Source organism: Panthera pardus, unplaced genomic scaffold, assembly GCF_024362965.1.
Source record: "Panthera pardus isolate Hobbes unplaced genomic scaffold, ASM2436296v1 HiC_scaffold_16, whole genome shotgun sequence".
In the NCBI taxonomy this organism is placed as follows: Eukaryota; Metazoa; Chordata; class Mammalia; order Carnivora; family Felidae; genus Panthera; species Panthera pardus.
The window spans coordinates 3,185,953-3,208,609 of NW_026526721.1; positions in this window are offsets into that span (position 1 = coordinate 3,185,953).

Sequence of the window (22,657 nt, forward strand, 5' to 3'; positions counted from 1 at the left end):
CACGCCAGCCCCGGGCTGCGAAAGTGTGGCTGGAGGGCGCCTGGGCCCGGGCACCGCTAACGGCGCGCGGCCCCGGGCCAAATGCCGTGTGGCTCGGTGGGACCGCGTTTTACAGAGAGAGGGTTGTGGCCGGGCCCGCGCCGGAGGGCGGCCAGCGAGGGGACCCCGGACCAGCTAGGCATTGTGCGGGGCCCAAAGCAGAGCGGAAACGCAGGGTCCCTCGCCCAGCAGTCACCGAGGACTTGAGGACAGGGGCAGGAAGAACTTCACACCACGTGGGCCCGGCTGGGCGCAGGCCTGTGCGACTGTGCCGGTCCCACCAGCCGCCAGACTAGCCCTGGCCTCTCCCTTCCCCCTCCCCCTCGTCCCGGTCCCGGTCCCGGTCCCGGTCCCGGTCCTGGTCCGAAACTTTGTGTTCTCCTCGTGGTTTTGTTTTTAGTTACCCTGGAGTTTATTTTAACTAAGAAGGAAAGGTCGTAATGTTTTCATGCAATGCACATTTGGTTCTTTAAATAACAATCGTGACAAAGAAGGAATTATGGAAGGCTGCGCTCGTGGTCCCTACAAAACAGCAACATTTTGGATTGTATGTAATGTAAGGAAACGCCTCAAACACTGTTGGAAATGCTGTAGCCAATACCTAGAGGCCTCAGGTGGGCCTAAGAAAGAGAAATACCACACTGGAGCTACCCAATTTCTTCAAAGTCCCTGAGCAAGAAAAACGACATTGAACTCCCCTACTGATCTGACACAACTTCGATACAGTACCTTGGCTTCAATCCAAGAGCACGGTAAAGTTAGATGACTCTCCCCACCCCCCACCCCCGATTTTACCTGGGAGTGACCTTTTTAATTTTTAATTTAAAAGCAGGCAAGTTTGGGGTGCCTGGTTCAGAGTTGTGCTGCCCACTCAGTCTGGAGCCTCTTCCGATTCTGTCTTTCTCTCTCTCTGCCCCTCCCCCACTCATGCCTCTGTCTCTCTCAAAAAAAAAAAAAAAAAAAAGATTTAGGCAGGTTTGACACTTTTATCCTGATGTCACCAATGTTAGTATTTCTTGGGGTCTCGGGAAGACTCCTGTTCTGTGCGGCTGATACAGCACGGGCTGGAGCGCCCACTGGCCAGAGTGCTGTGGGCTCCCCTCTAAGTCCCGGACATTGGTCTCCAATCCCATTCCCCCAGCCACCATTTCTGCAACGATACTGTGGACCTTGGGGCACCTGGGTGGCTTGGGGCACGTGGGTTAAGCGGCCGACTCTTCATTTCAGCCCAGGTCATGATCTCCCGGTTGTTGGGTCTGAGGCCCACATTGGGCTCCACACGGTGATGGCACCAGGCCTGCCTGGGATTCTCCCTCCCTCCACCTCCGCCCCTCCCATGCGCGCTTTCTGTCTCTCAAAATAAATAATAAAAAGGATACTGTGAGCCTCGTCTACGTGGAAAATGAAATCCAGCTCCCATTTTCAAAACACGTGTCTAATGTTTCCACAAATATTTGAATAAGATCTAAAATGCCAAGTTCGCTTTCTGAAGAACCTACACGGAAAGGATACAGTGTTACATAATGTCTATAAATCCGTTTGCTGTCAGATCCTCCAAGTCACGTAGGGCGGGGGGAACTTGGAGAGACGTGCTTCCCCCGGTTGGTGAAGGTGAGAGTCACCTTGATCCAGCGGAGCCGGGCGCAACTGGTGGGCGCCCGGGGCCAGGGAGGGGCCGGCCTTTCTCCCCACCTGCCCCCGCCCCCTGGCGGACGAGCTCAGCAGGGGTCCCGGGACCTGGAGGGAGGAGCTGGGTGTGTGGGGTCACGTGAGAGCCCATACCAGTCACAACGTCCACGAGGCCCAGGCCAGGCCCACCCACCCTCTGGCCTCTGTGCCCCGGCCTCTTCACCTGTACCCCCTTGATCTGCTGGCCTTTCCTCCTCTCACCGCGCTATCTCCAGGGAAAATACGGCAAGAGCCGGGAGCGCCATCAGTGATCACCTCCAGTTTCTGTGGCCTTGTGGCTCACACATTTGGGAGTGGGAGAGGACTCTTCAGGCAGAATAAAATCAGGCCTGGGGCTCTGGGGGACAAAACTGCCTTCCTTCCCTTCGCCTCCACCCACGGCTTCCACCCTAATGTTGAGGGCCAGGTGGTTTCCAAACAAACATTCGCAGGTAAGCGGCCATTCTGGCTATTTTTCCTTTTTTTTTTCTTTTTAAGTTTTTAATCTATTATTTATTTTTGAGAAAGACAGAGAGTGCGAGCAGGAGAGGGGCAGAGAGAGAGGGAGAATCTCAAGCAGGTTCCACGTTGTCAGCACAGAGCCCAATGTGGGGCTCGAACTCGAGAAACCACGAGATCATGACCTGAGCCAAAAACAAGTGTTGAATGCTTAACCGACTGAGCCACCCAGGAGCCCCTCAACTTTTTTCTTTTTTTTTCTTAACGTTTTTTATTTATTTTTGAGAGAGAGAGAGACAGAGTGCGAGTAGGGGAGGGGGAGAGAGAGAGAGAGGGAGACACAGAATCCGAAGGAGGCTCCAGGCTCCAAGCTGTCAGCACAGAGCCCGACACGGGGCTCGAACTCACAGACCTTGAGATCATGACCTGAGCAAACATGAAGAGTTGGAATCTTCAGGAACTGAGCCACCCAGGTGCCCCTCCATTTTTTTTCTACAGGTTTGTTACTATTATTCAGTAACAGTAACAGATATTAGTAACAAATACTAACATTTGTTACTATTACCAAGGACCATGTTTAAGCGTGTGAAATGAAAAGCCACCTTCCACGAGAAATTGCTCGTGGAAGTAGTCACGTGACTGGGGCGCCTGGGTGGCTCAGTCGGTAGAGCGTCCGACTCGATTTTAGCTCAGATCATGACCTCGCAGCCTCGAGATCGAGCCCCGCTTCGAGCTCACCGCTGGATGTGGAGACTGCTTGAGATTCCCTCCCTCTCCCTTGTCGCCTCCCTCTCCCTGCTCTCAAAGAAAGAGCGAAACCTGCAGGTGACAGCAGGTGCCCTCATACCGGGAGGCGGTGGGGAGCAGGACGCGGTAGGTGGGGGTGGTCAGGGGGGTGGAGCAGTGCTTTGAGAAAAGCCACACGGAGAGGCAGAACCGTGCCAAGGTGCCGGCCAGCCTGCCGAAGCGGTGTCCAGGGTCGGTGGGGACACGTAGGAGAGAGGCAAGACTCGGCCCTGCCGGGCAGAACCCGTGGTCCGGTGTGCAAAGCAAACGGCAACGCTACGAGGGCACAGAGGTACCCGCTGCGTCGCGTGGGGAAGGGTTTGAGGTTCAGGCTGGGGGGGGAAGGGAGGGGCAGGGCTTGAGCTGTCCTTCCGGAGGGGCGGGGATCTGGAGACACCGGTAGGACACATGAGCTCCAAAGCCACTCAGAAACACGGGCAAGTCTCTTGGCTTATTAAGGCGGCCAGTGTGAGCTGTCTGAGCTGCCCGGGTTCGCATGGGCGGGCAGGGGCGGGAGGTCACCAGCAATGATGGGATGCAGCCATGGGGACGAGGCTTTATAAATCAGGGGCGGGCCCCTGGGGGGCCCAGTCAGTTAAGCGTCAGCCTCTTGGTTTGAGCTCAGGTCGTGATCTCACAGTACTTGGGATTGAGCCCCGCGTCGGGCTCTGTGCTGACGGTTTGGAGCCTGCTTGGGATTCTCTCTCTCTCTCTCTCTCTCTCTCTCTCTCTCTCTCAAAGTAAATAAGTCAAATCACATCACTGCTCCGCTCCACCCCTCCAAGAGCTCCATCAGATCCAGAGTAAAAGCGAGTCCTTACAGGAGCCCACGGGGGTCGACACAGTCCTCTCTCCCTGCACCTCTGACCTCAGCTCCCTTCACCCTCCCCTTCACCCCAGCTGTTCCTCTCACTCCCCGGCCTGATTCAGCGTCCGGGCATTTGGGCTGTTGCCTCCTCCCTAAGCTCTTTCCAAAGATATCTGCTTGGCTTTCTCCCTCACCTCCCTGAAGCATTTCTCAAAATCCCTTTCTCGTGAGAAGTTTAAAAGTGCAAACGCCCAGCTCACTCCCTACCCACCCCGCCCGCTTCCTTCTCCAGCACACTTGTGTAGCTACATGCAACGTACCGTGTAACTGTATTAACTATGCAACTCATTCACTGTGTCTACGGTTCAACACACACTCCACCCCCCACGTATATACAAACTCTAGAATGTATACTTCAGAAGAGCAAGAATTTTACTCTGTTTTGGTCACCGATGCGTGCTGAGCACCTAGACTGGTGCTTGGCAAATCGATATTGACGGAATGCTTGAAGGAATGTTTCTGGGACAAGATGTATTGGAAATCTGTTGCTTTGTAACAGATCGTCACAAAACTCAGTGGCTACAAACAGCACACATTTATCATCTCACAGTCTCTGCGGGTCAGGAATCCAGACCTGACTTGACTGGGCCCGCTAGGACTGGGGTCTCATTTGACGGCTCGACTGGGGACGGATCCGTTTCCTGGTTCACATGGTTGTTGTCGGGATTCAGTTCCTGGTGGGCAGATGGACTGAGGGTCTCGGCTCCTTGCTGGCTTTTGGCTGAAGGTCGCCTTTGGTTTCTTGGCACTTGGACGTCTTCATGAAGGAAATCAGGACCTGGCAGCTTGGGTCATCAAAGCCAGCAAGGAATAGAGTCTGCTAGGAAGACAGAATTTGCATTCTTGGAGACAGTGATCCCAGAGGTGACATCCCATCACCTGTGCTGTAGGTTATTGGTTCGAAGCAAGTGGCAGGCCCTGCCCACGCTCAGGGGGAGGAGATCACACCGAGAGATGAACAGAGGAGAGGATCCCTGGGGCGTGTGAGAGGCTGCTCAGAAGAGCCCAGGGCTCACAGCCCCAAGTCCACGGTGGATAGCCTGGCTTTGCCACTTACCACGTGGATCCCAAGGAGGCTGTTTCATTCCCCGAGATCACTTACCTCCGTCTTCAGTGGGGACAGCAGTGCCTCTCAGAGGATTACACAGAGGAGGAGTCAAGGCTGCCTCCGGAAAGTGGGGTGCCCAAGCTGAGAGGAGCCCGTGAAGAGCTCAGGCCAGGATGCGGTGGCGGGGGGGGGGGGGGGGGACCCACAGACGATCGTTCCTAAGCTTTGGTTTTTTTCAAGAGAACAATTCCAACGATGAGGTCCTAAAAGATTAGGCGTCACTGTCCTCACCACCAACACGTCCCCCTCAAGCATCCCAGCAAAACGTCCCAGGGAAGTGGCAGCCACAGCCAGATTTGGGGCCGATCGGTGTTTTAAAAAATAAAAAAAAAGTGACGTTGGCCCAAGAAGGAATCGTGAGTCTCACGCACACACACCATCGGCATCTGCCAAACGCTTTACTGAACGAGGGAACTGGTGAGACAGGACAACCAGCTCACAGGAAGGCGTGAAGGACGGACACGTTGATGGGTCAGGAATATCGGAGCGGACCTGCAAATTGCGCAGAACTGCCTCGGGAGGGGAGCACGGGGTGAGGGTCGCCCCCACCACTCCATCGCTTTCGTGTCCACGGGCAAAAGCCGTGTCCATCGTCGTCTACCCTCTGCAACTGGGACTGCAGAACAGCACAAAGGCAACGAAAAGCTAGGACAAGGGGACGTCTGGGTGGCTCAGTCGGTTAAGCATCTGACTCTTGATTTCAGCTCGGGTCATGATGCCACGGTTTCGTGGCTTCAAGCCCCACGTGGGCTCTGCCCACAGCACGGAGCCCACTTGGGATTCTCTCCCCCCTCTCTCTGCCCCTCCCCTGCTCACTCCCTCTGTCTCTCTCAAAATACATAAATATATTTTTAAAAACCAATTAAAAAACTAAACGCTAGAAAGAGGGGGGGGCGCATCTGGGTGGCTCAGTCGGTTAAGCATCTGCCTTCAGCTCAGGTCATGATCTTTCAGTTTGTGAGTTCGAGCCCCACATCGGGCTCTGTGCTGTCAGCACAGACCCTGCATCAGGTTGTCTGTCCTCTCTCTGCCCCTGCCCCGTTCACACACTCTCTCTCTTAATAAGTAAATAAACTTAAAAATTATTGAAAAGAAAAGAAAAGCTAGAAGCAGACAAGCCAGAGGCTGAGCTCCACAGGATGCAACCTCCCACCGGAGACACCCAGGGATCCTTCCTGCTTATTCCAAGTCTCCCTATGCCTGGCACAGGGCCTTGGGAGGGCAGCCGTGACTGAGTGCCACAAACACGGCCGCTGAAACAACAGAAATGCATCCTCTGGTCGTTCTGCAGGCCAGCCACCCAAGATCAAGGTGTCAGGTCAGGAACTTCCATTCTGCTCCCCGGGAAAATGTCTGTGGAGCACGCGCTCCAGAGAGGAGCGGTGCTGGGCCCTGGCCTCCAGGGCTCACGTCTGGCAAGGCCTGCTCGCCCGTGGTGCCAGCCAGCGCTCCCGCACGCCGCCCCGGGCCCCAGCCAGTGAAGAGCCTATGTTTGTCCCTGCCACCTGCCCCGCAGCCACCCCGTCCACGTCCAGACGCTCCTCCCGTGTCTCCTATTTCACAACAGTTGTATCTTCCTGGTGGCCTCGGGGTCACGTCGCGGCGGCTGCCCAAACCTCAGAAAGCTGACGGCCTGGAACCCGCTCCCGGGAGGGCTGGGCTTTTCTCCTCGGAGCCAGACTAGAGCTGGCCTGCTCATCCAGAGCGACCCTGATGCTTTCTTGCAACCAGTGGCTCCCTGAGATGGCTTCAACGCCCCCTACGCTTGGGCCGCTTTTTCTTTCCTTTTCTTTTTTTTATGTTTATTCATTTTTGAGAAACAGACAGACAGAGTGAGAGCAGGGGAGGGGCAGAGAGAGAGGGAGACCCAGAATCCGAAGCAGGCTCCAGACTCCGAGCCGTCAGCAAAGAGCCCGAGGCGGGGCTTGAACCCTGTGAGATCATGACCTGAGCTGTAGTCGGACACTTAACAGACTGAGCCACCCAGACACCCCAGGGCCGCTTTCTAAATTAGGTTCATAGTCAAGGGGCATCGTCTGATGTCATTTTTGCAAAAATCTGCTTCTCGTTGAAATTACAAAACAAATAACACAAAAGCCTTCGTGGGGCCTGCAAAATGGAACCAAAAAGCAGAAAGGAGCTTCTCTTTGTTGTTTGTGACAAAGTGTGATCCAACGTAGACATTTCTCGAAGGCCTCTGGCTTCTTCACTCAAGTTTCCTCCGAGTTCTAGCACGGGACAGGACAGCCTTCTTTAAAAAAATTTTTTTCTTACTATTTTTTTCTTTTAATGTTTATTTTTTAGACAGAGAGAGACAGAGCATGAGCAGGGAAGGGGCAGAGAGAGAGGGAGACCCAGAATCCAAAGCAGGCTCCAGGCTCCGAGCTGTCGGCACAGCCCGACGCGGGGCTCGAACTCACGGACCGCGAGATCACGACCTGAGCCGAAGTTGGACGCTTAAGCGGCTGAGCCCCCCAGGCGCCCCTGCATTTCGCTGATTATTAATGATGTCGAGCAACTTTTCATGTGTTTGTATGTCTTCTTTAGAAAAATGTCTGTTCAGATCATCTGTCCATTTTTTAACTAGATCGTGTGGGTTTTTTGTTTGTTTGTTATTGTGTTTTATGAGTTCTTTCTGTATTTTGGGGTGTTAACCCCTTATCCGATATATGACTTGCAAATATCTTCTCCCATTCAGTGGGTTGTCTTCTTATTTCGTTAATGGTTTCCTTTGCTGTGCAGAAGATTTTGTAGTTTGATATCGCCCGACCCGTTTATCCTTGCTTTTGCTTTTGGTGTGAGATCCAAATATTTATTGCCAAGACTGATGGCAAGTAGCTCACCACCTATGTTTTCTTCTAGGAGTTTCATGGTTTCAGGGATTGTATTCATGTCTTTAGTTCGTTTTTAGTGAATTTTTGTGCAGGGTTAAGATAGTGGTCTGGTTTCGTGTCCTTTTCTTTCTTTTTCCTTTCTTTCCTTCCTTCCTTCCTTCCTTCCTTCCTTCCTTCCTTCCTTCCTTCCTTCTTCTTTCTCTTCCTTCCTTCCTTCTTCTTTCTCTTCCTTCCTTCCTTTTTCTTTCTCTTCCTTTCTTCCTTCCTTTTTCTTTCTTTCTCTACCTTCCTTCCTTCCTTTTTCTTTTCCTTCCTTCCTTCCTTCCTTCCTTCCTTCCTTCCTTCCTTCCTTCCTTCCTTCTTCTTTCCCTTCCTTCCTTCCTTCCTTCCTTCCTCTTTCTTTCTTTCTTTCTTTCTTTCTTTCTTTCTTTCTTTCTTTCTTTCTTGCATGTGGTCATCCAGCTTTCCCAGCACCATTTATTGAAGACACTGTCTTTTCCCCAGTGTGTGTTCTTGCCTCCTTTGCCTTCATTGATCTTATGTGCACAATCTTACTTCTAGGTTCTCTGTTCTGTTCTACTGATCTGTGTGTCTGTTTTTATGCTACTGCCATACTATTGTGATGAGTATAACATTGCAATATAGTTTGAAATCAGACAGGATAATATCTTTCAGTTTGCTCTTTCTCAAGATTTCTTTGGCTATTCAAGAGCATCTGTGGTTCCATACACATTTTAAGATTGTTTCTTCTCCAGGCGCCTGGGTGGCTCAGTCGGCTAAGGGTACGACTTTGGCTCAGGTCATGATCTCGCGGTTCGTGGGTTCAAGTCCCAGGTCGGGCTCTGTGCTGACAGCTCAGAGCCTGGAGCCTGCTTCGATTCTGTGTCTCCCTCCCTCTCTCTCTCTCTCTTCCCCCCTCTCCCCTGCTTGTGCTCTGTCTCTGTCTCTCAAAAAAAAATGGATAAAAATTAAAAACATAAAATAAAATAATTTGTTCAACAAAAAAGATTGTTCTCTTCCATGAAAAATATTATTGGGATATGGAGGGGCTTGCACCTGATGGGGCACGAATGTGTAGATTCCTTTGGGTAGTGTGGACACTTTAACAATAATAACTTCCAATCCACGAGCACAGTGTGTCTTTCTATATCTTTGTGGCTTCTACAATTTCTCTCATCCCTGCCCTATAGTTTTCAGTATGGATTTCCTTCCTTTCTTCGGCTGAATAGTACTCCATCGTCTGGATATTCTATATTTTCCTTATTCCATGGACACTCGGGTTATCTTCACCCCTGACTATTGTGCATAATGTTGCCACGAACACGGGTGTACAAAAAAAATTTGCTTTTAATTTTAAGTTTTATTTGTTTTATTTTGAAACAGAGAGAGAGTGCATGCACTCGAGAGCAGGGGAGGGGCAGAGAGAGAGGGAGAGAGAAAGAATCCCAAGCAGGCTCCGTGCTGTCAGCACAGGGCCCGACGCAGGGCTGGATCTCACAAACGGTGAGATCATGACCTGAACCGAAACCAAGAGTCTGGTGCCCAGCCGACTGAGCCACCCAGGCACGCCAGGAGGTTAAGTTTATAATGTAAGAAATGTCCTAAATATGAGGAATTGGGAAATTTAGACTTGCGTTTCCCCAGAGCAGTTGGAACGAGTCCCGCCCTGTGCCAGGCTGCCCTGTCTCGCTTCCCAGCTGGTTTTCAGTTCGTGAAAGCCTATGGTATTAGAGAGCAAAACCAAAAATTTGCTTTTAAAAGGTTGTTTATTTATTTCAAATTGCAGGGACACTTGGGTGGCTCAGTCAGTCAAGCATCCGGCTCTGGGTTTTGGCTCAGGTTGTGATCTCACAGTTCATGCGTCTGAGCCTCGACTGGGCTCTGCACTGACAGTGTGGAGCCTGCTTGGGATTCCCTCTCTCTCTCTCTCTCTCTCTCTCTCTCTCTCTCTGCCGCTCCCTGACTCACTTGCGTGCACACTTTCTCTCTCAAAAGAAATTAACTAACTAAATAGAATAAAATAAAATTGCATTAAGAGGGGCGCCTGGGTGGCTCAGTCAGTTGAGCATCTGACTCTTGATTTCAGCTCAGGTCATGATCCCAGAGTTGTGGGATCGAGCCCCACATTCAGCTCAGCGCTGCGGGTGGAGCCTGCTTGAGATTCTCTCTTCCTCTGCCCCGCTCTCCCGCTCACACTCTTTCTCTCGAAAACAGAAACTAAAATAAAAAATAAATTAAAAAGAACGTCATAAAATTTGCATTAAGAAACCTATTCCAGGGGCCCTGGGTGGCTCAGTTGGTTAAGTGTCTGATTTCGGCTCAGGCCATGATCTGGTGGTTTATGGGTTCGAGCCCCACGTGGGGCTCCGTGCTGACAGCTGGGAGCCTGGAGCCTGCTTCACATTCTGTCTCTCTGCTGCTCCCCAACTCATGCTCCTTGTGTCCCCAAAATAAATAAACGTTAAAAAAAAAAAGAAACCTATTGCATATTATTCTACGATCACACAAAGTGTATTTTATGAAAAATAATTCTCAAAATTAGTCAGAAGAGTGAAATTGTTTCACACTTTTGCAAATCCCCTTCGTGTGTAGCTTAAGAGAAGCGAGCTGGACTGTCATGTCTGTTTCTGTGCTCAGTCGGTCGTGATACATTGTTTCAGTTGACCCCAGCCAAGAAACTTTGGCCTCCGAGGCGGGGGCCTGAAGTTGGACATGGGAGGAGTATTTATACGGATACTCCACTAAAACCACAGGTAGACATTTCTGAGAGGTCTGTGACCAAGGGGAGCCTGACGCCACATCGACGAACGTTTTGTGCCATTGGCCTGAAATCCATTGCTCTCTCTGGCGCTTCCAATGGATGTGTTGCCCACACGTGATCTTGTCACGCGGCCACTGGGTCATCTGAAAAGTATTCATCCGCTGACATACACATACAAGTGTTGATACACCTCATAAGGCAGCGTAAGAAACCCACAGCTGTGAACGTCCCCACCCGCCTCACGGAAAAGTCCCCAAGGACTGGGACGGGATCACAGGTGATCACAGCGGGGAAGTCAGCTCAAACCATCAAAGTTTTCCCCCAGGTGATCACTGCATTGGGGCGGGGGACCCTGCCTCCAAAGGGACTTGGAGGGCACCCCCCCCCCCGTCCTCACATGGATATTAAATAATTTTTTTTTAACGTTTATTTATTTTTGAGACAGAGAGAGACAGAGCATGAACGGGGGAGGGTCAGAAAGAGGGAGACACAGAATCTGAAACGGGCTCCAGGCTCTGAGCGGTCAGCACAGAGCCCAACGCGGGGCTCGAACTCACGGACTGCGAGATCGTGACCTGAGCTGAAGTCGGACGGTTAACCGACCGAGCCACCCAGGCGCCCCTCTCACACGGATATTAAAAGCTGCTTATTCAGTGGTCAAGACTTAACAAAATTAATCAATACATTCTGCCCCATCAAGGACACCTGTCCTGTTTTGACAGCGAGTGGGCCCGGGTACAGAGCGCGGTGACCAGCAGTGGGTTTTGGTGCCATGCCTGGATGCTCCGCGCTGACGAGGCGCATGTGACGGGGGAAAGGCAGGTGGCATCTCGGGGCTGTTCGATTTCGAGTCTATAGTCTGACAGAAGCCGGTTCTTCCAAGAGAGCATTTCTTGATGGAATCAGTGAACAGTCGAAACGCGATCGACGTGAGGACAGACGAGGCCGGCGCGTGCGCTCAGGTCTCGAGGGATTCAAGAGGATCTGAAGTCCTGCGAAGCGTGTCCTCGCCCTGCAATGGAACTAACGTACCGGTCAGTAAGAGAAACATGACTAAAAATCCCCACGTTTGGGGGAACTACGTAACACGCTTGTGATAAAACATGCGTAACAGAAAGTTTGCCGTTTTGACTACTTATAAGTGAGCGGTGACCTCGGGCGCTCACTGCCGAGCTCCGGTCCCACCGCTGCCCGCAAGGTGCTTCCGTCTGGGGAAGCAGGGGCCCCGTGACCCCTGAGCAGTAGCCCCCGGGCCCCGGGCCCCTGGTGCCCACAGCTCTCCTTGCTGTCTCTGACACCTTCCAGGCTCCTCCCACGAGAGGAATCACAGCCTTTGTGCTGGTGTGACCGGCTTATTTCAGTCGATGTGGTGTCCTCTGGGTTCATCCGGGTTGTGGCACAGCTCAGAACTTCCTTCCCCTTTAAGGCTGAATAATATTCTACTGTATGTTTAGAAAGAGAGAAGTGGGGAGAAAGAGAATTTCTCGACCAGGTCCATGATCCGTCAAAACGTAATCACCAGCAGCAGGCAAAAGCGGGCCAGCAGGGGATGAGGCCACACTACAGAACAGAACAGAAGCAGGCTGGGGTCACAGACACACAGGAGACCGTGCGGGGGCCAGATGGTGTGCCCCCGCCTTAAGGGAGGCTGCTAGCGTGCTCCGACAGGTTGAAGGAAGCACAACGAGCAGGAACCGTGAAACGTCCCCAGTGTGTGCAGCTGGCTGTGGGCGTGGGCTCTAAACCCAGGCAGGATGCTGAGTCCTGAGCTTTGGCACCCGGGATGGTCGGTTTTATATGTCAGCTCGGCTGGGCCGTGGTGTCCGGAGGTGTGGCCCAACACCAGTCCGGAGGTGGCTGTGAAGGTATCTTTTAGATGGGATTAACATTTAAGTCAGTAGACTTTGAGTGGAGTAGATTACCCTGCAAGGTGTGGGTGGGCCTCATCTCATCAGGTGAAGGTCTTGAGAGCAAAGACAGGTCCCCCAGGAGGAAGGAATTCTACCAGCAGACGGACATTGGTCTCGGACTCAAGCTGCACCAACTCTTACCAGAGTTTCTAGCCTGCTGGCCTGCCCTGCGAGTTTCAGACTTGCCAGCCCTTGCAATGGCATGAGCCAACTGCTTAAAACCTGTCTACTTTATCTATCTATCTATCTATCTATCTATCTATCTATCTATCTATCTCTCTATCATCTAAAATCTCCGTCTTATCAGCTCTGTTTCTCTGGAAGGCCCTAACTAACAGTGCCCCTTTTCATTTCTATTTAGGTCTTAACAATGGCACCTTGAGGCCATCGGGAGAGCAGCCTCCCTGCATTTATTTATTGCCCCGTGGCCACCAAAGCTGCTGGGAGATGGGCCTGGAAGGCCTGTTAGCCATTCACCCCCGGTTCTTCCTGGAGGGATTATGTGGTTGAGACTCAGCTTCAGAAAATGTGCCTTCAGGGGCCCCTGGCTGGCCTGAGTCAGTAGAGCATGTGACTCGATCTCAGGGTCGTGAGTTCAAGCCCCACATAGGGTGTAGAGATTACTTACAAATAAAATCTTGAAGGAAAGAAAGAAAAAGAAAGAAAGAAAGAAAGAAAGAAAGAAAGAAAGAAATAAAGAAAGAAAGAAAGAGAGAGAGAAAGAAAGGAAATATGTCTTCAAATCCTACCTCCTGCTTCCTGTCTGCCCACAGCGGGAAGGTTGCCCTCCCGCTTGTGGAAGTCCCCAGGACTTAGACGCTCCTGTCTGGAGGGGAGTGCGGGGCAGAGGGGGTGGCTGCAGCCGTCTCCAGCCTCCCTGCCCGCCAGCTGGCCCACTGGCCCCTGCAGGGACCCAGATCTGCTCTCGCTCGTCTGGGTGGGGGCGGCTACAGATGGGTGTCCGGGGGGTGGAGCTGGCCCTCCGCCCTCCTGTGCTCGGGGCGGCACAGAGTTAGCAAAAAAGACACGTCATGCCAAAAAATGTTTCTTTTTCTTCTTGCCCCTCCTTCCTGGCTGTTTTCCTAATCTTGCCAAAATGATTACCATCTCTCGAGACATCAGGGAGCAGAGCTGCTGTTTCTGCAACATCTTCTCAATGAGGGGAAAAAGAGAGAACAAAGCCTGGGCCGGACCTCGTGCGCCGGTCAACAGCATGCCTTCCGTGGCGGCTGTGTGTCTGTCTTGCTTGCCACCGGTCACACGAGACACACACTCTTCTTTCGTGGCCTCCACGACATTACAGGTCTGCAAACAAATGTACTTGGGTTCTGCGCAAATCCTAGCCACGATGCACGGAGAGATTAGAGAACAGACTTGTTTCTGGAAAACGGAATGTGCCTAATATGGGTCTTTGGAAGGTTGTTTAACAACGGGATGGAGGGGCGCCTGGGTGGCTCAGTCGGTTGAGCGTCTGACTTTGGCTCAGGTCATGATCTCGCGGCTCATGAGTTCGAGCCCCACGTCAGGCTCTGGGCTGATGGCTCGGAGCCTGGAGCCTGCTTCCGATTCTGTGTCTCCCTCTCTCTCTGCCCCTTCCCCGTTCATGCTCTGTCTCTCTCTGTCTCAAGAATAAATAAACGTTAAAAAAAAAAAAAATTAAGGGGGAGCCTCGGTGGCTCACGTTGGTTAAGCGTCCGACTCTTGGTTTCAGCTCAGGTCATGATCCCAGTCTCCGTGCTGACCGTGTGGACCCTGCTCGGGATTCTTTCTCTCTCTCTGCCCCTCCCCCACACGCTCTCTTTCTCAAAATAAATAGACTTAAGACATCTTTTTTTTTTTTTTTTTTTTTTTAAAGTTTTTTATTTATTTTTGGGACAGAGAGAGACAGAGCATGAACGGGGGAGGGGCAGAGAGAGAGGGAGACACAGAATCGGAAACAGGCTCCAGGCTCCGAGCCATCAGCCCAGAGCCCGATGCGGGGCTCGAACTCACGGACCGTGAGATCGTGACCTGGCTGAAGTCGGACGCTTAACCGACTGCGCCACCCAGGCGCCCCAAGACATCTTTTTAATTAAAAGTTTTTTTGGGGCGCCTGGGTGGCTCAGTCGGTTAAGCGTCCGACTTCGCTCAGGCCACGATCTCACAGTCCGTGAGTTCGAGCCCCGCGTCGGGCTCTGGGCTGATGGCTCAGAGCCTGGAGCCTGCTTTGGATTCTGTGTCTCCCTCTCTCTCTGCCCCTCCCCCATTCATGCTCTGTCTCTCTCTGTCTCAAAAATAAATAAACGTTAAAAAAATTTTTTTTTTTAAATAAATAAATTAAAGGTTTTTTTAAGTTGAGGTCTTGAGCTGCAGAATAGTTGTGCATACATTTGCCCGCTAGTATTAGCAAGACCCATATGGCCTTTCTTGGTGGCTGTCCTTTCTGGAAGCAGTTCTAGACCCCTGCTGAGCACATGTGTGCTGCCCCCCCTCCTCCCCGCCCCCCCCCCCCCCCCGCAGGTCTTTGAGGAAGCCCTCTCTTCCTTCCAGGGGGTTTCACGCCAGATAACTCTCTCTACACTATTCTAGAAAGCTCAGGGGGTTGCCAGAGGCCAACAGCAATGTCTTTGCAAGTCTGCTCCTTCCACGGAGGGACACGTGTGTTCATGTGTACTAACGTGCAAACCTCAGCAGCCCGCTTTTCGTGGCTCTGTCTGCCACCCCGCACCTCAGATGCTCTCCTCCCAATCTCCACCTCGCGTTACGGGGGCCACGGCCTTTCTCATCGGCCCGCTAATTCCCCAAACTGGGTAAACCACCACCTGGCGACGGGAGTCGCGTTGCTGGAAATTGACCAGCTTCTCTCCATTCGGTGTGTGCGTCTGCCTCTGGGAACCGGTGATTTATAAATAAAATTTTATTATTTATCATTTATGAGCCTGGAAATGTGACACATATGGAGCTCCGGAAATAAATTGTCAGCTACTGGGCAACATATTTTTGATATATTGCGAATTTATTTCCTACATCACCGATCTGCCCAGATGGGCTTTCGGTCTGTCATACTCACATGAAATCCGCCGTGCAGCCTCCGACACTTTGAAAGTTTTATCTTTGTGTTTCATAGCCGGTCTTCCCATGGGCCCCAATCTATTTTCTGGCTCCCTGTCAACGATACCTCCAGGGGTGATACGATAATTTGAGGGCCACAGAGTAATAACTCAACGTGTTTATGTGGCATCCTTCTCCGAGACGCAAAGGTACTCCGAGGACAGTGCTGAACGTTAAGGCATTCCTGCGTGGCAGACAGGGGCAGGTGTTATTGTTGTGGGCTTCTCTGACTTATTATTTTGGAGATTTTCACATGCACAAAAGCGGGGAGAAAAGTGTAACAAACCTCTGTGTGCCCATCGTTCAGCTGTCAAATCATTAACGTTTCCCACATCTCACTTCCTCTCCGTCTCGTCCTCTTTTCCCCCTTGAGTAGCTTAAAACAAATCCCAGATATGCTGTGCCACTGGTGCAGGAGAAACTGTCATCAATCCCATTTTATGGCGAAGCAGGGGCACCATGAACGTAAGGATCTCACCGGAAGCCTTACGCCGAGTCTACGGGGAAGACAGGCACCAGAAGTAGGTCTCGGGGTGCCTGGGGGGCTCAGTGGGTTACGCGTCTGACTCTAGATTCGGCTCAGGTCACGATCTCGCGGTTTGTGGGTTCGAGCCCTGCGTCGGGCTCTTTGCTGACAGTTCGGAGCCTGGATGGAGCCTGCTTCGGATTCGGTGTCTCCCTCTCTCTCTGCCCCTCCTCCACTCTCTCCCTCAAAATAAATAAACATTAAACATTAAAAAAAAAAAAAAGTCAGGGGGGTGGGAGGGAGGGGAAGGTGGGTGATGGGTATTGAGGAGGGCACCTTTTGGGATGAGCACTGCGTCATGATCTCGCGGTTCAGGGTTCGAGCCCCGCGGAGCTGCTTCGGATTCTGTGTCTCCCTCTCTCTGCCCCTCCCCAGCTTGCACTCTGTCTCTGTCTCTCTCAAAAACAAATACACGTTAACACAGAAGTTTTTTTTAATTAAACAAACAAACTAACAACAGAAGCAGGTCTCCCTGCATCCCGACACCGCGTTCCTCAGAACAGAAGCGGGCTGTGCCTCCCAGTGATGTGCTTGGTTACATATGAAGCATGCCTTCTACTACACGGTGTCAGCTGTGGCAAAGATGTTTGAGCAGATTAAGAACACAGACGGATTTATCTCAGTCCATAAATATTTAAATACGTTAGAAGAGTTTACTTCCTGAAACTATCAGAGTCCCTGTAAAGAATTAACGACAAGCTAAATCCCCCCAAGTTCATACATTTAGTCAGAGAGCCATTTGAAAACCCGGACATATGGAGTCATAAGGAATAAACGTGTGACCTCTTGGTCACTCGCAGCTCGGAACATATTGCATGTGTCTCGTGCTGTTGCGTTGGCGAGGCCGACGTGCCCGCCAGGAGAGTTCACGGCCAACGCCATCTCCCGCGAGGACATCTTAGATGTCTGGCTTCTCTCCTGGGCACCTGGGGCCATCAGGGGAGCCTTGCCAGACGCTTCGGCACCCTCTGGTTTCCGCCACAGGAGAGCGGCTTCCAGGTGGTTCCGTGGGTCCCCTGTTGTGCCACTGGGAAGCCTGAAGAATTTGGCAGGTTTTTGTGGCTGGTTCCTGGGAGAGGGCCTCTCAACCGTCAGACCGCATCCAGGTGTAGGCCAGTGGGGTGGCTGATGGCCCCTACGCAGCTTCGGGACGGGCGCCCTTCGTGCCACAAAGACCAACATGGGTTAGAGGGTTGGGACTTTGGGTCAAGTGATATCAGGCTGAACTTTGGATCTCCAGGGAGGAGAGGGGGCTGGAGACGGAGCTCCTGTGCAGGGGCTTGGCGTGCCTGTGTCACAGCCCGTCACAGGCACTCCAGACCCAGACGCTCAGGTGAGCCTCCTGGCTGGGGACCCAGGGATGTGCTGAGAAGACAGCGCACCCAACGGTGCAAGTCCCGCCCGGACTTCACCTTGAGGCCTCTTGAGGCAGATCATGATCTGTACCCTTTATGGGAAACCTGGAACCATTATTCTAGTGCTTTCCTGAGCTCTGTGAGTCGTCCTAGCACATGATTGAACCAGAGCAGGTGGTAGGAGTTCCCGAGTTTGCAAACAGTTGGTCAGAAGCAGGAGTGGCCTATGGGCGCCTGGGTGGCTCAGTCGGTTAAGCAGTCAACTTTGGCTCAGGTCGTGATCTTGCTGTTTGTGGGTTCGAGCCCCGTGTCGGGCTCTCTGCTGACAGCTCAGAGCCTGGAGCCTGTTTCGGATTCTGTGTCTCCGGCTCTCTCTGCCCCTCCCCCGCTCATGCTCTGTCTCTCTCTGTCTCCCAAAAATAAATAAATGTTAAAAAAATAAAAATATAAAAAACAAGCACGAGTGGCCTGGAACCCCCAAAGTGCTGCTGGCAGCTGGAGTGAGGGCAGTCTTGTGGGGCCTGCGGGGTCAGCACTAGCCCTGGGAGCTGGTGGCAGACTCGTACCGCCTGTCCCAGTGCGATCACCCCGAGTGTGCACCTCGGGCTGGTCAGCGACCAGGCCCGCACCCGGCCCCTGACCTCAGAGCCTGAGCCCCTGACCTCAGAGCCTGAGGGGCCCGGCCAGGGCTGGAGGGTGGATTGGGGATGGGCCACCTGTGATAGCCTTTCTCCCTGTGCTACTGCTTTCTGTTTTCAAACAGCTGTGTTAGATTTTATTCTCGAATAACACACACATTGTTAGAAGATCAAATACAGACGCAGATAAATAAAAATATGGAAGCCGAGACGCGAAGACACTCGGTGTCCCTGCAGACGCCCACTACGCCCTGGAAGAGGCTCCCTTCCGGACTCTTCGCAGCTCTCCAGCGGTTTGAAGGGGGAAGGCACTGGCCCTCTGTTCCCCCTTCTCCCTCCTGCTCTGTGCCCTGGGGGCCACCTGCACGCCTCCTCTGGCCTCCCAGTGGGTTGGCCAATGAGAGAGGAGGAGGAGGAGAGTGGGGCAGGGCTCAGGCTGGGTCCCGGTGTGTGTGTGTGGGGGGGGGGGGGGGTCTCCTGCTTCACTGCCACACTTGCAGTATTCACCTGCCTCCTCCGCTTCTGGGAACCGCTCCCTCCCTCTGCCCTCTCTCCATGGGCTCCCAGCTCTCGACAACCCCACGTTAGGGTGCTAGGGTCGAACACCGCGGCAACTTGTGCCCGCAGCTCGGAGCCAGCGCCTGGATGAAGTGTCTTCAGATCCCTCAGCTCGAGTGCCCTCTGTGTCCCGCGGGCCCAGCCAGCACAGGGAATGGGGAGGGGGTGGCAGAAAGCCGCCACGGGAGAGGGGGGAGAGGCGGCTGGGGCCCTTCGGGAGCAGCGGCCACCTGCCCAGCACTCAGGGCTGTCACAGAGAGGCCCGGGGCGGTTCTGGTCAGACGACAGGCCAGGTGAGAGGACAGGTTGGCGAAGGCCACGGAGGAGAGAAGGCAGGGGCCAGACCCTCGGCTGGGCAGGCCGGGCCATCCTTGGACAGACTCTCCATGCGATGGGTGCCCCTCATTCGTCGTGGGGAACGTATGGGCCTCAGGCCTCTGAAGTTTGAGACGTGGAAAATCAGCATCCATGAACACACATAATAGCAAATGCTGCAGAGGGCTTGGGCGGCTGGCCACATCTCAGCAGCTCGGTCACCACACGACACGCAAAGGTGTGGGGTAGCATGGTGCCTGCGTCCCTCCAACACCCCAGAGCAGAGTTTCTCAAAGATCCCAGATCCCAGACCTTCCCAAAGTCTGGGCATTTGTCACAATGCACATTTTTTTTTTCCCCCAAGGAGGCTTCATGCTCTGTGCAGAGACCAGCGTGGGGCTTGAACTCAGCACCCAGGTATCGAGACCTAGGCTGAGATCGAGTCCGACGCTTAACCGACTGAGCCACCCAGGTGCCCCCCGAAACGCAGATTATCGATGCTGACGACAGTGAGCTTCAGCTGATCCCCCAGAAAGCCGCGACCTTGAGAACCCCCACTTCCCCTGCCTCTGCCTCAGGTAAGACTCTCTGTCGGGCCTTTCCCTCCCTCCCACGTGACCCACGAAGATGCCCGTTTATACACAGACTCTGCTATTTCCTGTCCTGTGTCTCATCAGTGGTTGGCTGAGATTAGCCCCGCCCCCCAAACCAGTTACAGCTGGACACGGACACATTTCCACCCCGCGCACTGCGTGGGTCCTGGACCTCAGACCCACGAGTCCCACACCTGTAACTAGCGAGACCACCCTGCCCAGACTCTCCGTTCCTGCACCGGGCCCCCTCCTTGTGGCAGCGGCCGCAGAACGTCAGCCTGCTTCCTTGTATGTTTCGTGCTGGCAGTGCGCTCCCCGGGCCCAGGAATCAGCATTTCCACATGCACCTTTGGGTGCTTCCTACAGCATCACGCTTGAGCAGCTGGGCTCTGGAGCCCTGGGCACCCAGGGAGCACCGTGAGGGCGGTGTGGCCAGGCCCACACTCTCTGCATCGGCAGGTGAGGGTGCCGCGGGCACCACCCCGAGGGAATCAGCTGTCCACACTGCTGGCGGTTCTCCAGTCTGCATCCAGGGGCCACTTTGATTTGCCCCGGTGGGGGGGGGGGGGGAAGAGCGGGACTTTGTAAATGGAAACAGACCAAAGTTAAGTCGATGGGAAGAATCTTGAAGTCAACAGTTGGTTTTTGAAAGCAGCTCACGGGCCGGGGTCCAGTGTCCTTTCTTAACCAGCAACTCCCCGCTCGGCGTTTTCTTGGTTTGTCATCGTCGCCCCTGCTGACAGTGAATGATTCCCTCCCTGGGAATATCACAAGGACTGTAGTCGCTGCCAGAATCCTTTGGCACAAAATTCCTCTGTGAGTCAGAGCCCGAGGCCATTAGTGAGAAAGGGACAGCTGCGGGCCGCACATCTGTGAGTCATTTGAAAATTTTATGAATAATAAAAACTATCCATTACACAGACTTATGCATTATATATTAACCCGATACCTCCACGATTGCCCTATCAGCGGTCTCCTCTGGCACGCACGTTGTTTTCTAACGACACTCTAGCTCCAATAATAAATTCAAATATCTAGAACGTTGCTCTCCAGTAACACGACATAAAATTTCCCACTCTGCATTGTCAACACTCCAAGAACAATAATAAGAATAAATACAGCAGTCACTGAACAGAGAAGGGAGACATGGAGACCCCCCAGAATGCTACGAGCATAGAAAGAGAATTATGGTTTTAGGTTAGATAACCAGGAGGCTGAAAAATTAAAAAAATAAAAAATAAAAAAACCCCAGAGAACATCGAAAGATGCTGAAAAATAAGCCTTAAAGATAGTTGAACCGCCAGGAGCCCCGTAAACTGCCCCCTGAGTGTAGGTGACCTTGGTTTGGGACTGTGTGTCTGGTGATATCATCAGGATGCTTTAGAGGACCCAGCAGCACAGTGAAAGGACGGAGGGTGGAAACCGGAAGTCGCGGGAAAGAAAAGGAGCCCCTTTAAGTACCACTCAGGGCAGGCAGGGGCTCATTGTGTGTGGGGCGGTGGGGGGGATCTCGCGGAGAGATCCCTCAGCCATGGGACCTGCTCGCGGGCCCTTCCGGTGTGCGGGTCTCCACCCCCCTCACCCCTGTGTCTGGGTCAGTTTTCAGGAATACCTTTTCCCCCATTTCTTTTTCTCATAAACTCTGTAGTTAACATTTTCTCCCTCGGAAAACAGCTTTTGGTGGTACAAAGCTTTGCCTACTTCCATGCATTAAACCTACATTTTTATTCTATACCAGAACATCCTTTTCTTTTCTGCCTTCTCCCTCATTCCGGCGGCAGTGACTTGCCATATGTTCCAAAGAAGATGGTGTTTTATTTTGGCTTCCCCTGGCTGGCTCAGAGCTGAGGAGGATATATTTTAAGCCCCACACTTAAAAATAAAAGGCTTGGCAAGGCTTCTGATGAACTAAAAACATCAAGATATACTTGTAACTTGGGCCCCGATTAGTTTAGATTTCGTAAGATTTCAAAACCAGTGCTTAGAAGAAAGAAAGAAAGGCTAGCGGGTGCCAGCGTGGAGGGATTGGTCCTGCTCCTGGGGGGCAGGGCTGGTGTCCCGGGACAGAGCGTGGCCCTCAGCCACTTGGTGCCCTTGCCAAGGGGATCCAGGTGCCGTCAGGCCTCGACTGCCGAGGACAGTGCAGAGAAGCTTGCCCCTTCGATGCATTTGCAATCCGCTGGTTGCCTGCTTTAAACTTTTTTTTTTTTTTTTTTTTTTAAGTAAGCTCCAGGTCCAGCACAGAGCCCAATCGGGGCTCAAACTCAAGACCCCAAGATCAAGACCTGAGCTGAGATCAGGAGTCGGACGCTTAGCCGACTGAGCCACCCAGGAGTCCCCGCTGGTTGCCTGTTTTAGACGTAAGACTGGCATGGCTGTCCCTGGTTATGTTCTGTCCCCAATTTGTCCCATCGGCTACGTCCCCGCTGGACTGGGGATCTAGCGGGTGGGGACAACAGAAGAGACATTTCAACCTCTTTGGGTAGGAAGAGCGGCTTCTTTGTGGAGCCCAAGAGCCCAGTTCTGGGCTGCCCATTCCACCCACAGTGGCCAAGGACGGCGGTCCATTGCCAACATTCCGGTTTCGTTCCCGGCCTGACTTCGGTGAATACTTGATTTGTAAGTGCCAAATCCCGTGTAAGCGATTTGAGAGGCTGCACGAGGCACACAGCACAGGTGGTTCGCAGGGGACGAGTCTGTGCCCCTCCTGCCCAGTGATGTTCCCGAGGGCCCGCCGCTCTCTCCCCAGCAGCCTACTCCCGCCGTGGGAGGCGGCCTTGACTTCTCACCCATCCGGAAGCCTACCTGGCTGTGTTGGCCCAGAGACGCACGAATTTCCAGGGCACCATGCAAAGAGGCAGCTCACGATGTTGGAGGAAGCGTCTGTCATGAAGGCACCGTGACCCCGCGGGGGGGGCTCTGTCTTCCCTGGTCTTAGGTACGCATTTCTGTTAAGAACAGGATGTGGTGTTACACCCCTGCGTCGGGGTGCCGCGCATCTGGGGCCGGGGCAGTGAGAGGAGCGGTCAGAGGCGGCTGGGGCTCTGGCACCTCGCATTAGGGAGAAGGAGGGGGTCCTCAGACAGCAGAGCAGACAAGGAAGAACCCCCGAGGCCGCGGTGCCCTCGCGGTGCTGTCCGGCTATCACA